The sequence below is a fragment of the Macrotis lagotis genome, chromosome X, assembly GCF_037893015.1.
Source record: "Macrotis lagotis isolate mMagLag1 chromosome X, bilby.v1.9.chrom.fasta, whole genome shotgun sequence".
Classification (NCBI taxonomy): domain Eukaryota; kingdom Metazoa; phylum Chordata; class Mammalia; order Peramelemorphia; family Peramelidae; genus Macrotis; species Macrotis lagotis.
This window is the reverse complement of record NC_133666.1, coordinates 111,597,468-111,614,161: the sequence shown is the minus strand read 5'-3', so window position 1 is coordinate 111,614,161 and position 16,694 is coordinate 111,597,468. Positions and strand designations below refer to the sequence as shown.

General features: G+C 33.9%; 1 long non-coding RNA gene across 4 annotated transcripts in view; it reads left to right on the top strand.

The window, feature by feature from the left end:
* Positions 1 to 16,694, top strand: part of LOC141503425 (uncharacterized) — a 131,745-nt gene that overhangs the window by 56,631 nt on the left and 58,420 nt on the right. The window lies entirely within an intron of this gene.

The window sequence follows — 16,694 nt, the reverse complement described above, 5'->3', positions numbered from 1 at the left end:
GTTTTAAAGTTCTATGTTTGTGGCTACTAGATTATGAGGACTATGAGGGAAGAGATGCCACAAAAGTTGGGCATCAGAAATACATATCATAAAGGTAGATCATATTATCATCAAACTTTGTATTTCCAACCAAAAAAATTATAGCTGTGTGAATATATTAGATACTAATGTAAAACTCAGTACCCTAACAAGTAATGGTCAAAGGGAGCTTTCTAGCAAGGGATAAAAGAAAATATTCAAAGTTGGTGCTGGTAACATTTGATTTTGAACCCAAAAAATGTATCTAAGAATTAAGAGTAAAGGTAAAGGCAAATGAATCTATTGAATTTATTTTATACACCAAATTGAAATATCTCCTTGATATATAAATATGTGGTATCAAGAACCATTTTGTAACTTCCCAAAGTAAAGAAAGATTCTTAGTCCTTCTGTTGTAAAACAAAGCTCAAAATAAAAGTGAATCAATTTCAGTGGTAATATCAAGTTTGAGATATGATGTCATATAGGAGCAGATATTTCTAGCAAGACATACAAAAACAACAGACAGAGCCATTTCCCTCCAACTTGGAAGCAGTGACAGTCCACCAGGGCCACCATATGATCCAACTACTCATAAAACCCATCTTTTTGCACAAAATAAACTTTTCTTACCATTCTGAGTCATCTGAGAAAAAAAAATCTGTCTCTCTAGAAGAGGCTTCCTGGTGTAACATTAGCAGTTAATCAGATAATTGCTGAATTTCTTGCCAATAGCCTGCAGCCATTTGCTGTTCTGAATAATAAGTGGATTATTAATTTCTTCATCCTGGCCCTGAGCCTCTGTGCCTGCTCCCATTGCTTCTTTTCACATCCCCGCTGTGTCAGCAGCCTTGATTAGACCCTTGGTTTTTCTATTCTTTCACATAAAACTAGTTGCATATAGTTGCCTCCAGACCCCACAGGTAGATTCCTACAAGCATCCAAGATGCATAGTTAGTTGTTTTCTATTTTTAAAAAAATCCCTTATAGGCATATTTAAAATTGTTCCCAAGTTATCTGAATTAGACCACCAAGTAAGAGTGTAGCCCAAGTTTTTCTTTCTCCTCTAAAAAATATTCACTTCCAACAAATCACTATGACATGGTTGCCAATTTAATCTCTGAATGGTTTGCAAAAGATGCTGATCCTCAGAGACAGCATGATATATTAGAAAAGTGTGGGCCTCAGAGTCATGAAAACTTGAACTGTTTTTTTATCTTTTTGATACTTAATAAGTTGTGTGACCTTGGACAAGTCACAAATTCTCTGGATCTTATTTTTCTTCTTTGAAGAATGAGAATGATCTTCCTGGTAGTAAAATGAGAGCTTATGTACAAAGTTTTTTAAATCTTAAAGCATCAGCTAAATATTTTTTCTAAGATCACATAACATCTGAGAGATACTTGCCACAAAAAGTTGGGCATCAGAAAAACACATCAAAAAGGTAGATTGCATTATCATCAATCCAGAATCAGATGGACCATTAGAGATTATCTAGCTCAACCCTGTTATTTCTCAAATGAAGAAACTTGACCCAAAGAGAATAAGTGGTTTTTCCAGAGTAACACATGTAGTAAACAGCAGAACCCAGATATAAACCTGGGTCTTTTGACTCCACATCCTGTATTCTTTAATATGCCTTGCTTAAGTTCGCATAGACAATTATGAATAGAGTCAGGATTAAAAGTTGTATCTTTTGTAGTGTTTTATGCATTACACTTCTTTCCTAGTAAAACATTAAGGTTAAAACAAAACAGATAAAAGTCAATATGGTCTATCTAAAATCCCAATACAATTTTGGAAAACCACCCTTCTAATTATCTGTATGAACCAGAATCAGTGGAAATAGGGAGTCTTTGATCTCATAGATAAAAAACCTTTTAGAATTCAAAATGGGAACTTGAATTATTTTGCAGTTTTGTCTCCAGAGATAAGCAGTGACTATCAATAATGTTGTTGGCCAGTGTAGAGACACAGAAAAATAAATAGACAGACAGACAGACAGGAAGGCAGATCGAGCCAATCTCTTCATTTTAAAAATGAGGAAATTGAGGCTTAGAGAAGTTGTTAATTGTCCAAGGTAACAAATAATTTATTTGAACCCAGGTCCTCTGACTTTCCAGCCAGAGCATTTCCCTGCCCCCTGCCTCCACTGTCCCCTCAACCCCACCCCGACTAAGCAGCAAGGACAGCCAAGATAATTCATCAATACCTACAAATTAACTTTGTCTTCCTTTTCTAGCATTCCTAAGAATTTAACAACCACATATGTGGTTACCCATAAGACGAATTCTCCTTTTACAATCCAGTTTTAACCCAGGAAGCATCCTCTGGAGAATGATTAACCAGTATCTGAATGTCCAAAACAGAATGTCCAAAAAAAAAAAAAAGCCGGCAAACAATACTCAGAAAATGAATCCAAGCATTTTGGGGTGATTAATCCATCCTTAAGGAGGAAATAGTCTGACCATGGATAAAAATACAGGTCTTATGAACAATGACACCTTGGATTTATATAACATCTTTTTTTCTGGTGAACAAAAAAGGGCTCTCACATATTTTCTCATTTATTCATACAGGTTTTATTTTATTTAAAATATTTCACAAGGGAATCATATATAATGAAACATTCTGTAAGTGCTATAGATAATACATTTACTTTATGTTTGAGAATCACTGTCATATCTTGCAATTTAACATTCAGTTTTCAAAGGACTCTTATTCTTCTTTGAAAGCCATCACATTTCCTCAAACTTAACATTAACCAATTTATAAAAATTTCTATTCATTGTCCTTCTTTACTTTCTTCTTGAGTCATTTTTTTCCTCTTTCCTTTTTCACTTGGGGAAAGTTTCACCTCCCATTTATCAACTCAATTACTTGGACTATCCTCTGTGTTAGTTCATTTATTATAACCCTCTTTTTTCCTAATATCTGCTATACCATAACACTTTCACTTCCATGGCATTAATTTTAATGCTTCCTTTCTAAAATGTACTACATATTCATTCATATGTACTTCACATGTAAACCTTTTTATATTTTTGTGTGGGGGTTGTGGGGCATCTTTATATAGGAAAATAAAGTGAAGATGTAATATGACCAGTATCACAAAATTAAACAAGAACAAAATGAGGATAGAGAATAACAATATACCAACTCATGATTTCGTATAACAGAAGATATCTGACATGGAAACTTCCTCTCTGTAATACTCAGAACTTAGGTCACAACCCCCTTTTAATAATAAAAAAAACTCTGAAACTATTATTAATAGTTTCACTTTTTTTACAACCCACTTCATTTCCCAAAATCGCTTTGTTACTGAACTAAAATTTTTCGAAGGAATTCATATAGAGGTATGCATTTTAAGTAGGTTCTTCCATTGGCAGGTACCTGCTCATATACTATTCTGCCATTATTTTTCTTCCTCAATGACTCAGAATGTAATTCTAGTAGTCCTACCTTTTTCTCAAATGGTTAACTCCCATGACACTATCTTCATTGACTCTCTGTTGGTGAAGCAATGATTCTTCAAGTCCAATGACTTCTCAACAATGTCCAGAAGTCTGTAGACTTACTCTTAACTAATGATAGCATTTTTATAACCCTTTCAGGTTTGCAAGAGACTATATTTGTGTTGCCTCATTTGCTCCTCACAACTCTGTAAGGAAAATAATATCATTCCCATTTTACAGATAAGGAAATTGAGGCAGTCTGAAGTTAAGTGTCTATGGCAGAATGTACCTTCCTAACCATACCTTCCTAACTCAACATCTAGCACTATTACTAATTATGCCAGCTAACAGCCTATCTTCAGAGACTTACCAGAGTAACAGTTAGTGGAGCCTTCTTGTGTAGTCAATTTAAGCAGTCTCTTTTGGGGGTATCACATGAAGGTACCCTCACCATAAATGGTCATGAGGAATAGTGCTACAATTTCTTTCTCATGGAGTGATACAATAGTCTCCCCTATAAGTATGCTACACTCTAAAGCTTACTTGGCTCCCACTGGTCCTGGGAGGATCCTTCAGTTAGGATGACATGTCACTGAAGTAAAGTCACCTTCATTGGAAGAAAACAATAATTATTTATTTTAAAGACCAAGACCAAACCATTGAAGGGTAATGGCTTCAATTAATTCATAATTAATTCCCTTGAAGCACTCAGTATATTTCACAAGAAGATATAGATGCAAAAGTCATCAACAAATATGAATTCACACACACACACACACACACACACATACATATCTAGTCATAGCACACTTTATCTGTCTGGAATACAGCAATTTGATTACCTCACCTAATTTAGGAAATATTCTCAGAGGGGAAAGGTGTGCTTTTATGCAATCAAAGTATGTATGTCCAAATGTTAACTTGCTTTACTCATAGAAGCCCTTCAATTGCCTGTGGTGGATAGCTATCAGTTTACCAGGCAACAGCATATCAGAAGTAACAAATTAGAAAACATTTGAGGATTGCTAAAAAGTTGGACACTGAGAACTTCAAAAAAATGATAACTAATCCTTACGACAAAAATGGAAAAAAAACATAAAAAGATAAGATAAACCTCAAAGTAAAACAGATAGACACTACTTAATTAAGGACCAAGCACCATAAATCCCTGAAAAGATCTTCAAGAATTCACTTTAATAGTGTAGAGCAGTTTGATAATTAATATTCAAAATTCTGATTCTTCATCAATAAGAAAGGAGTAGTTGAGTTGCGAAATGGTTAGAGCACTGGGCCTGGAGTCAAGGAAGACTTGAGTTCAAGTCTAACCTTGGACGCTTACTTAGCTGTATGACCTTGGACAAGACACTTAACCCTGTATACCTCAGTTTCCTCATCTGTAAAAAGAGTTGGAGAGGGAAAGGTGAAGCACTTCAGTACCTTTGCCAAGAAAAACCCAAATGGGGTCACAAAGAGTGACTGAAAATTAATATAACATTGACAAAGAAATATTTAACTGTGTTCAGTATATGATGTGAGAGAAAGCAATATAGTGAATAAATTCTTGTACCCAGAGTCAAGAAGATTTGAGTTCGAATCTTGTTCCTCATATATCTTTCATGTGATTCTCAACTAGGTAAGTTTTTCAGATTTTCAGTTCCTCAGGCTTTTATCTAGGACTTTTCTAAGTCAAGGCTTACTAACCTGTGTTCTATTGACTTAATTTTTTTTTAAAATCAATAACTACCTCAATTAAATCGGTTTCCTTTATAATCCCATGTATTTTAACTTATACACTTGAAAACATTATTCTTAGAAGTGTTTCATAGGCTTTACTTGAATGTCAAGGTGTCTATGATGCAAAAAAGAATGAGAATCCTTATTCTAGTCATAGAGCACACTATATGTGAGGAATTTTATCACACATTTTTAAGTGTTCTATTCAAAATAGTATTTTTAATAGATAGATATGGAGTTAAACACTCAGTTATTTGGAAAGTATATCACTCCCAGAAGAACTATTTCCCAAAGGGTTCCAGATCCCTGCTTTATTATATAGGTATTAGCATAGCATTTTTTTTCATCCAGATCTCAATTGGCAACCCAAACAAGGATGTGGTAAAGAGTTACAAAGTGCTGATATTTCCCCATATCTGTTTTTACAGACAGCATTCCCAGGATGGTAAGGAGATACAAACATGTTCCAGAGTCCAGCCCTCAGGAAAGGAAATCATCCACATACTGGGTGACAGACTCTACCTGTTTTCGTGATCATTTGCCTATGGAGGAACCACCTGAAAGTCCCTAATGTAGTGAACTGTATTATACCACCCAGGGGCATTAATTTATCAAAAAAGAAAATTGGCTCCTGAATGTAAAATTTAATAAATCAAAATTCACCAACCAGACAAGGAAGAGGCAGAAAGTGAATTTAATATTGCACTTAGCCATTATAGCCCTAAACCATAGGTCATTATTTACCAGAAGGCCTGTGGGGCAGCACAAATGATGGACATCATTCCCTTGATGAATTTTTCAGAACTACACCTAAAGTTGGTGCTTTCAAGATGGGAAATATTAGAATCTCTGTAGCCTGGACATAAAAGAATCTCCTCAACAAAACATGATATAATCCAGAGAGCAAAATACTAGTCATTGGAAAGTCAGAGATTATGTCACTCATAAATGCTCATTATACTCTTCCCTTCCTTCCATAAGTCAAGGAAAGGAAGAATAGGGGCAACACAAGGAGGTTTCATAATGCAATTCCATAGCTATAAAAATGCCCTAAAATTTCTTCAGTGAAAAAAACATTACTCCAAGCTTAAAACATTGCTAATTGTGAATCTGTCCATCAGTCAAAAAAGCATTTATTAAGTGTTTTCTAGGTGTCAGATACCATTCTAAAAGGTAGAGATGAAAACAAAAAGTCACCATAATCACTTTGAAGGTGATTGTGAATTGTAATGTGAATTGTAATGAAAGAGACAAATTTGTGAAGAACATGCAAGATATATAAGAGAATAATACTTGATAAATGAAAATAAAAATTGATATGATAAAAGACAAAAATGGCAGAGACTTAAAAGTAGAAGATATTAAGAAGTGACAATAAAATACAGAAGAACCATCCAAGAAAGATCTTAATATCACCAATATTCACAGTGATATGGTTGTTGATCTGGAACCAGAAACTCTGGAGAGTCAAGTCAAGTCAAGTGAGCCTAAGAAAGCATTACTAACAATAGGGCTAGTGGAGGTTTCAACATTTGAACATTTGAATCTCACAACCCTGTTAACTAGGAAGAAATCATCATTCTTATTTATAAGATAAAGCAATAGACAAAGTGACATACAAAGAGTAACAAGACCTATTGTTGGTAAAGTATGAACTAGAGCACAGTTCTCCTGACTAATTTAATATTCTTTGCATTCTGAACTGTCACATGACCTGAAGAGAACAAATGGACATTTTTGTCTAAAGAAAGATCTTTTGTGCAGCTAGGTGACGCAATGGATAGAGCACTGGCCCTGGAGTCAGGCATACCTGAGTTCAAATTCAGCCTCAGACACTTAATAATTACCTAGCTGTGTGGCCTTGGGCAAGCCACTTAACCCCATTTGCCTTACAAAAACCTAAAAATAAATTTAAAAAAATAAAAAAAGAATGATCTTTCAAGTTAAAACAGTGTAGCAATGGAAGAATGCTCCTGAAAATCTTAACAAGAATGCCTGGCAAAGATTCTGAAGGAAGAAAAGCTTTTTTCCTATATTCTATCATCTCTTTTTTCATCAGTCTTTCAACCTCATATGGTGTTAGTGTTAGAAGAGACCATAGAGGTCATCCAGTCCAACCTCCTCCTGAACTGAATTTTGCTCAAATAAATTTTCTTGCCTTTTCACTATAAAAAAATAAAATATATGAATTTTAATAGTGAATAATAATAATAATAATAATAATAATAATAATAATAATATGGCCTATGAGGGATGAGTAAAAGCAGAACAAGAACAGATAATAGTACTTTACATATAATAGGTATTTAATAATTGCTTGCTGTCTTAACTTGGAATGAGTATGACACCTATGATAAGGAGCTTGCTACAATTCAAGTATAGTTCTTACAAATCCTTTTTGTTATAGAAAATAGAAATAAAAAGAAAATTGAACATTATTCATCCTTGACAAAATATTGACCTCTTGTGTCCTTGTCATGGCTAAAAAAGGTCTTTTGTGTTGCATTTAGAACTTCTCACTATCCTTTACTGGTTCATCATCTTTTGTCTGCCTGCTAAACAGGTGTATTCAGACACTGTAGAAAGCCTTTGTTTTTTTGGGGGGGGGTTATTTCTATCTCACTCAATACTTTTCCTTGGTGAGCTCCTCAAAGGTTCACTTTGAGTGATCACTTCCACAAATATAATTCCCAAATCTATCAAACTATCAGTCTCTCCTCTAATTTCAGTCCATTATCTTTAGTTGCTTGCTGAATACCTCAAAGTCAACATGAACAAAATTAAATCCTTTTAAATTCATCATTTTCCCTGCTAAATCTGTCTTTTCTCATACTTCTCTATTTCTCTTGCTTGCAAAATCCTTTTTTCATTCAAAAAGTTTCAAAATCTTGTCATACAACATGTCTTTCTTCTCCCTCATGTCTTATATCCAATCAATTGCTAAGTCCAGTCTACTTCCATAAAATCTTTTAAATCTATTCTCTTCTCTCTGCTCTTACCATTATTATATCATTAGACTCTGATGATTTATTTCCTTAAAATATTTAAAATAGCTTCACAATTAATCTTCTTATTTCAAATATCTTCCCTCTCCAATTCATCTTTCATATAGCTGCCATGATAATATTTTTAAGGTTCCTCTGCTCAAATATCTTTAGTGATTTTTCTATTGCTTCTAGAATAAAATTCAAATTCAATAGTATGATATATAAATCCCTACATGATATGGATAACTCTTATCTTTACAGCCTTACTGTACATTGATTCCTTCAGTGTACTCTACATTCCAACCTAATTTCTGTACTCCAAACTTGACATTCCATCCTTCAGCTTTATGCACATGCCCTTCAGAATCATTGTTTTCATATTAGTCAAGTTGAGATACCACACATTTTATTATACTTTCCTTGATTGCTACAACTGAAAGTGTCCTGTCCATCTTGAAATATTTCTATCAATTAATTAATAAGGATTTACTTGAAAGTGACTGCTACCATGCCAGAAAAGCTGACATATAGATGTAAGGGATACAAATGCAAAAGTAAAATAGTTTCTGTTCTCATGAAGTTTGCAGTCTTGCCAAAGGAGACAACATGTACAAATTGAGACATATGCAAAATACATATACAAAATACATATACAGTTCACAAGAAAATATGGGATAAAGGCATTGTAGATGAAATTCTTTAGCTGAGTTTTGAAGAAAATGTAAGTCTAAAAGATAGAGAAAAGCAAGGAATTCATTAAAGCAAGAACAAAGGACCAAGACACAGAGAATGGCAATGAAATGAGTTCATGAGGAGGAACAATGTGTGATCAGGTTTTAAATGCCAAATGGAGGTACTTATACTTGAAATTTAAAAATCCAATAGAATGTGTTGAGTGAAGATTAGCATTTTACATTTTTAAAAACTCATTTTGATGGGGGCAGCTAGGTGATACAGTGGATAGAGCACCAGACACGGAGTCAGGAAGACCTGAGTTCAAAATAGGCCTCAGAACTTAATAATTGCCTAGCTGTGTGACCTTGGGAAAGTCACTTAACTCCATTGCTTTAAATAAATATTTTTTTTAAAAACTATTAAAAAGTCACTTTGGGGACTAGAGTGGAGGACAGATTGAATAAGACAGAAATTTTAGGCAAGGAGACCTGGTCAAGTGTAAACTAGAGTGGTGGCTGACTGGGTATGAAGGAGGGGACATATACAAGAAATATTATGAGGTCAGCAGATAAGATTTGCTAATGAATTTTATATACAGATCATGAGAGTATGGAGTCAATGATTACACTCAAGTTATAAGCCTGGATTCAATAAATTTGACCCAAAATTGAATAGAAGAAGAGTGCCCTGTATTTCTTTGGAGAAATTACAAAGTTATTTTTAATTGATACAAACTTCTCTTTGAGCAATTGAAATCTCAATTTTCTTCTGCTGTTGGTGTTCAGCTGTGATCATGCAATGCTATATATAGTCTCTAAAAAATTAAAAGATTACCCAAGGGGTAAGGGAGAAGTTTGCAGTGAGCGTGTGCAAGCTTCAATATACTACAAACAAGAATCTTTTGTAGATAGAATACAAGCAGTGCAAACCAAAGTGTATATGAACAAAATTTAATGAAACTAGAATAAAATATAAATAACATTATGTTTACAACTAGAACAATATACAGCCTACAAGTGATTCTTATGCATAGATTACTGACACTATTTCCATTTAAGTTTGTCATTACTGGTATCATCATTAATGACATATATAAAAGAAAATGAAGATAGATTGGTCACATCTAAGGAGGAGGGATAACCTATAAGGAGACTGCATGTTCTGCTGATATCTTTTAAATACCAAGAGAAAGGAAGGACAAGATGATACCTATCATAATGATGTAAGCTCCTCTGGCAACTAGTGAAAGGATATGAACAAGTGTCTTCCAGGATGTCATTCATAGATCATCAATTTATAATATGCATCTTTAGATGCAATATATCACTTGTCAAATCAATAATATCATAAGTCCTTTTGAGTCTTCCCAGAACTTAATACAGAACTTTTACACAATAGATGCTTAACAAATATTTTTTATTGTTATTATCCTTGAAACTCATAAATGAGAACCTCTCTACTTTGATAGTTTGTCATAGCAACCCTGTTGCTTTGAATTTTTTTGTGGGGATTTTCCAACTCAAATAGGGAATTAGCAAGGCTTTCTTCTATGTCACTTCCTCAATTTACAAGTTTTAATTTACATGACTATTTGTTTCCGTGTAAAGGCAGGGAATATAATCAATATCATCTGCCTTATTCAGAAAAATTGATGGTGACTCTGTTAAAAATTGTTTTTAACAAAAGATGAGAACATATTTAAGTAAAAGTGTTGGCTACTTGAGGAACTGTGCTTTTTGCTGGAGTGGAAATTTCCTCTATCCTTGTGCAGATCACATCAGACTAAAACAATGAATTCCAAAGCCAAAGTTCGGATAAATTAAAGGTATCCAAGTCTTATTTGGATTTTCATTTAAACACAATTTTTTAAAAATTATGCATAGAGAAGTGCAAAGGACCTTGCATTCTAGCAAAATAACATCTGTAAAATGCTTTCTAAACATTAATATGCTGTATAAATACTAGTCTATATGTCAGTTGTTATTGTTAATATGATTGGAGTCAATTTTGCTTTTTTTGTGTTTAATGATAGCATATAACTAAACTAATGTATATACATACACTGAGTTTTTATCAGGTCAAAGAAAATTCTTTACTTCAACTTGGCTGAAAAGAAATGAAAAAGACTTTTCCCTCTTTTAAATAATACTCCACAGACATTTTTTCCCTTTTCAGACTAAATTGACAGGCTTAGTAAATTAGCAATGTACCTCTATATTTATAATTAATTCAGTGTTCTCTGTTGGCTTCATTGGTGCTTCTTAATTTTCTCTGTTCCCTGATGTCAACCAAAGACTGTCCAGTATTCATGAATTTTTGCAACACTCTCCAAATGTTCAATGGGTTAGGTTAATATTAACTTGGAGCAAGTGGATAAGAGAACAAATTATACCCTACAAGCTAAGAGAGCAGCTATTAGGCTTCAATGCATGCAGCCAAAGATATTTTTGAGAAGTTATTGGACACCAAATGGAATAAAAAGACAGCGTTAAAGATAATACCTGTCAACTCAGCAAGGAAGGCAAAAAGAATTCTCTTTACAACTCCGGCAGCAATGTACTGAAACAGCAAAGTGCTGGGGAAGATATGAAAGAGAGATTAAATATGATCATGAACAGCATATCACCCGAGATCTCAGACTTTTTATCCTGCCAGGTCTATAAATTGTCAAGATTTTGAGTAAATCACAAAAGCAATTGTCATTGAGAAGGTAGGCACCTGTGTGAAGGACTATTTTAAGGGACTGAAGGCTGATGGGCAACTACAACCAGGCATAAACATCCAAATAAGTACAGAGAATATACAACACTATTTAAGACCAACAGCTGAAAAGTATGAGGAGATTTTGCATTGATGTTTACATTTATAGAGAAAACCATTTATGAGCCAGTCATAATGTATATTTTCTACCATTTTAATACCTGATGGTGTTTGCAGAAGTGAGCACTGAGGAAAAAAAGATTATATAAGATTTCCAGGATGAGGCGGGGCTTAACACCCTCATAATTCTTGAAATAACTCAGAGTTGAAGCTTCTGGTGTGGAGACTTCTGAATGATAAAATATTAAGCCTTAAAATAAGAATTTGAAAATGAGAACACTGAAAGCAAATGAAAAGGTATGTACAATGAAACCGTTTACAAAGCTTAGGCCTACATTATGATTCAGAGATTATTATCATAACCATAGGAAACCCATCACAATCTCCATATAGATATGATATACATATCTACATGAGACATAAATTTCTGGCAAGCAAAATATTGTATACCTGCACTCAATAATTTCTAATTTTCACAATTTTCTTACATTTCTAAATTAAATTCACATCTTTTGCAGGGCTTTGAATTTTAAAGTCCTAGTTCACTAAGAAAGATAGCATGATAATTAATATATTCATTTTCAAAGTGTGATCCAAGATCCTGGTCATCCATGAGATACTTTTATAGGGTCTAGAAGATCAGAGTATGATAATGAATAATAATAATAATAATAACAATAATAATAACTAAAACAACAATAATATTATTTACCAATTAAAACTCATCTCTTTTCCAACTACATATTTTTGTCAGATTTTCTTCATATACATTAAACAAAACATTATATAATGATATAATTTAATTTAAAAAATCAGATAAAAAATTCAGTTGTCTTTTGCTAAGCCAAATATTAAAGAGATTTGCAAAAATATGTTTAACAACACCACTCCTAACTTTTTTTTTGTTTTGGAAAAGACAGTTCTTTTTCATAACATATTTCTTAAAATAGCATGTAACAGGTTTGATTTTAATGTTACTTTAATGAATCAATACATTATTAACATTAATTAATAAGAATATCAATTGAACTATGTTAATAAATATTTTTTATAAACTTAATAGCTTTAATTTCTCATACATTAAGTATTGAAAGATAATCTTGTTGTTGTTCAGTTGTTTTTAGTCACATCCAAACCTTATTTTGAGATTTCTTAACAAAGACATTGAAGTAGTTTGTTATTTCCTTGTCCACTCCATTTTACTGATGAGAAAACTGAGGCAAATAGGGTAAAGTAATTTGTACAGCTAGTACAGCTAGGGGAGAGAAGAAGGAAAAAATTGGAACTTAAACTCCTTCAAAAAATGGATGTTTGAAAAAAATGGAAAAAATAAAATACTATTATTAAAAAGCTTGCCTGAGGTCCCTGTGCTCTCTCCTATCGATCTTCCCACTCATCCTGTAACCAATTTTCTTAACATCAATAAACCAATCAACAAGTATTTATTATTTGAATATTCAAGACAGGTGATGGTTAGAGTGTTGGGATCAACATCAGAAAGAGTTGTGTTCAACTTCACATACTGGTGGGTGGCCCTGAGCAAATCATTTTTTAACTTCGCTTTGCCCCCATGCCCCTCTCCAAAATTAGAAATGCATTATAGAGGGAACATACTCCCTGGAGAGCTAGCTCCCTATAGCTATGCCTTCAGGTCCGGACCAAAAAACAAGCAAAGAAACAAATAAAATAACCTGATCAGATGCTGTAGTGGATACCAGGGATACAAAGGGAAAAAAATGAAAGGACCTTTGTCCACAAGGAGCTCAATGCAAAATAAAAACAAAGACTTCAGAAGAAGGGAAGACACTGATTTGGAGATGGCAGGGGATCAGAAAAGGTGTCATGTAGATAATGATGCTTGATATGATGTTTGAAGGATATAGGAAACCTTAGAGATAAAGTTGAAGAGAAAACACATTAGACCCATGAGACTTTCACATGAAAAACGTCTTTCTCATGGAGTTTATGTTCTCAATAGAATTCATTGAAAAATATAGAATTTTTTCTGATTTACACTAGATCTACCTTCTTGCCTTTAAACTATTTATAAATTCAATTTAATAATAATAACATATATATATATACATATATATATATACATATATATATATTATATATATATATATATATATATATATATACATATATATATATGCACTTGGAAGTTGGTCATCTCCCTGAGAGCCAGTGTGGCTTCAGAAAGGGTGAGGAATAGTCAATAAGGTGTTTGCTGCCTGACAACTCCAGGAAAAATGCATGGAACAGAACAGAGGTCTATATATTTGTTGATCTGACCAAGGTCTTCTGTGCCATCAGTCATGAGGAACAATTTGGTTGTCTGGAAAAGTTCATCAGCATTGTATATCAGTTCCATAATGGTGTGCATGCCAGGATTCTGGATAGTGGATGATGCTCTCGAGATTTCTCAGTCACCAGTGGAGAAAAACAAGGATGTGTCCTTGCTCCCATACTTTTTAGCATAATGTTTTAAACCATGTTATCAAATGCCTTCAATGAAAATGAACATGGCCTCAAGGTCAGCTACTGCACTGATGGCAAATTCTTTAAGTTGAAAAGGCTACAAGCCAAGACCAAAGTAGAGGGAGTGTTGGTGCATCATCTTCTGTTTGCAGATGATTTTGCACTCAATGCAATCTCTGAAACTGAGATTCAACAAATCTGGATCAATTCTCTGCTGCTTGTGCTAATTTTAATCTAAAAATTAACACCAAGAAAACCCAGGTGCTCCATCAGCCAACAACACACCATCCACATGTGGAACCATTGATTACAGCAAATGGAAAAGTTTTAAGTTCTATGGACAGGTTCACTTACCTTGGCAGTGTCCTTTCCAAGGAGGTACACATAGACAGTGAAGTTGACACATTGTCAGAGTTAGCTCAGTATTTGTGAGGCTCTGAAAGAAAGTATGATAAAGAAGAAGTATTAGACTGACTACTAAACTGAAGGTCTACAGAGCCATTGTACTGACCTCATTGCTATATGCCTGTGAAACTTGAACAGTCTACCATGTCAAGAAACTGAATCATTTCCATTTAAATTGTCTTAGGAAGATTCTGAAGATCACCTGGCAGGAAAAGATATCAGACACTGAGGTCCTTTCTCAAGCTAAACTGCCTACATTACTACAGAGAGTACAACTACAATGGGCTGGACGTGTTGTTAGAAGGCCAGAAGTACACTTGCTAAAAAAGACTGTTTTATGGAGATCTCACACAGGGCAAGTGCTCACAAGGGAGTGAGAACACTGGGACACCCTGAAGGTCTCATTGAAAAACTTTAAAATTGATTGTACAGCATGAGAGACACTGGCACAGGACCACTCAGCATGGCATGCTTCATCAGTGAGGATGCTGGACTCTATGAGGAAGGCAGAATTGAAGCAGCTCAAAAGAAACATGACATCCATAAATGGAGTACCTACCCAGGTGTTCACATGGGCTATTTGTGCCCAACCTATGGTAGAGCATTCCAAGCTTGTATTGGACTGATCAGCCAAAATTGGACATACTGTAATTTGTCTTAAACCGTGATGACATTTTGGTCTTTTTTGATAACAAAGGACAAGAATCAGTCAACTATGTTTGAGGTTTTCTTTCTTTTTAGTGACCTCTCTTTAAATTCATGTTTGGTCATTTGTTTTGGAGATTTATATTTTCCTGTTTTCATTTCCTAATTATTATCTTTTGTTTTCTATGAGGTTATTGTCTTTTTTTAGGTGTTTTTTTTTGCAAGGCAGTGGGGTTAAGTGGCTTGCCCAAGGCCACAAGGCTAAGAGTCTGAGACCAGATTTGAACCCAGGTACTCCTGACTCCAAGGCCGGTGCTTTATCCACTGCACCACCTAGCCGCCCCTAGGTTATTGTCTTTTGAGACTTTTTTGTCTTCTCAACTTTTCCATTTTTTTTGGTTGAAATTCTAAGTCATATTTTATGTAGGAGGTCCAGGATTGAGGAACTATACTGTTTCACATGTATCCTTGCTGCTTAGGGCATTCTCTACATATAGTATCCATTTGATAAAGACTATTTGAGATACTTCTAATATATTTCTCTTATGAATTAATGAATTAAAAAAAAATTGATTAAGCACTTCTATTTGCAAAGCATTTTGCTGGGGATGTGCTCACTTTGTGATGAGGATACAAATAGAAAATTATCAAGTCCCTGCTCTCAAGAAGCCTACATTTTAGTAGAGGGAGAAAAATAAAGGAAGTTTGAGTGAAATTACAGATTTAGTTACATTGAACAAAACTGTCACCTTGCAATTTCTGTCCATTGGTTCTAAAAACACTCTTTTTATTAATACATAAAGTGCCTTAGTCCTAAAGTTACTGGTTCTAGTGCTTCAATTGTAACTCACTGTATCACTTTGGGTATGTCACTTAACCTCTTAGGTCTCTGTTTCTATAACTATGAAATGAGGTTATTGGATTAAATGAATTCTGTAAAATCTTCAAAATAAATTCTGTGAGCTCAAAGACTAACTAGTCTTCTACATGACTTTTGTTAAATCAACCAAAGGCTGCATTGGCTTTTTTGGCAGTAACATCTCCTGTTGGTTCATACTGAGTTTGCCATTAACAAAACCCTGCAAGCCTTTTTCATGTGAACAGCTGTTAAATCAGGTTTCTTCAATCCTATACTTATATAAGTTATTGCTTCAACCAAAGTGTAGAATGTTATAACTATCTATATTAAATATCATCTTGTTTGTCTCAATCAATCTATTTTTTAATTCTATCCTAAAATATTTCAACTATTCTTATAGCTTTATATCTTTGAAAATATAATAGGCCACTCTTCCATATCTTCATCCAAGTTATCAAAAATTTGGTTTGGAAAAGGAAAGAACTATATGACAGGCTGCTATAGGTCCTTCCAGGTTTATATAGTAATATTAATCAATATTTAAGTTCAGCTAACTGAATCCATCTAAATACACTATCATATAATATACATTTCTTCTTGTTCACAAGAATA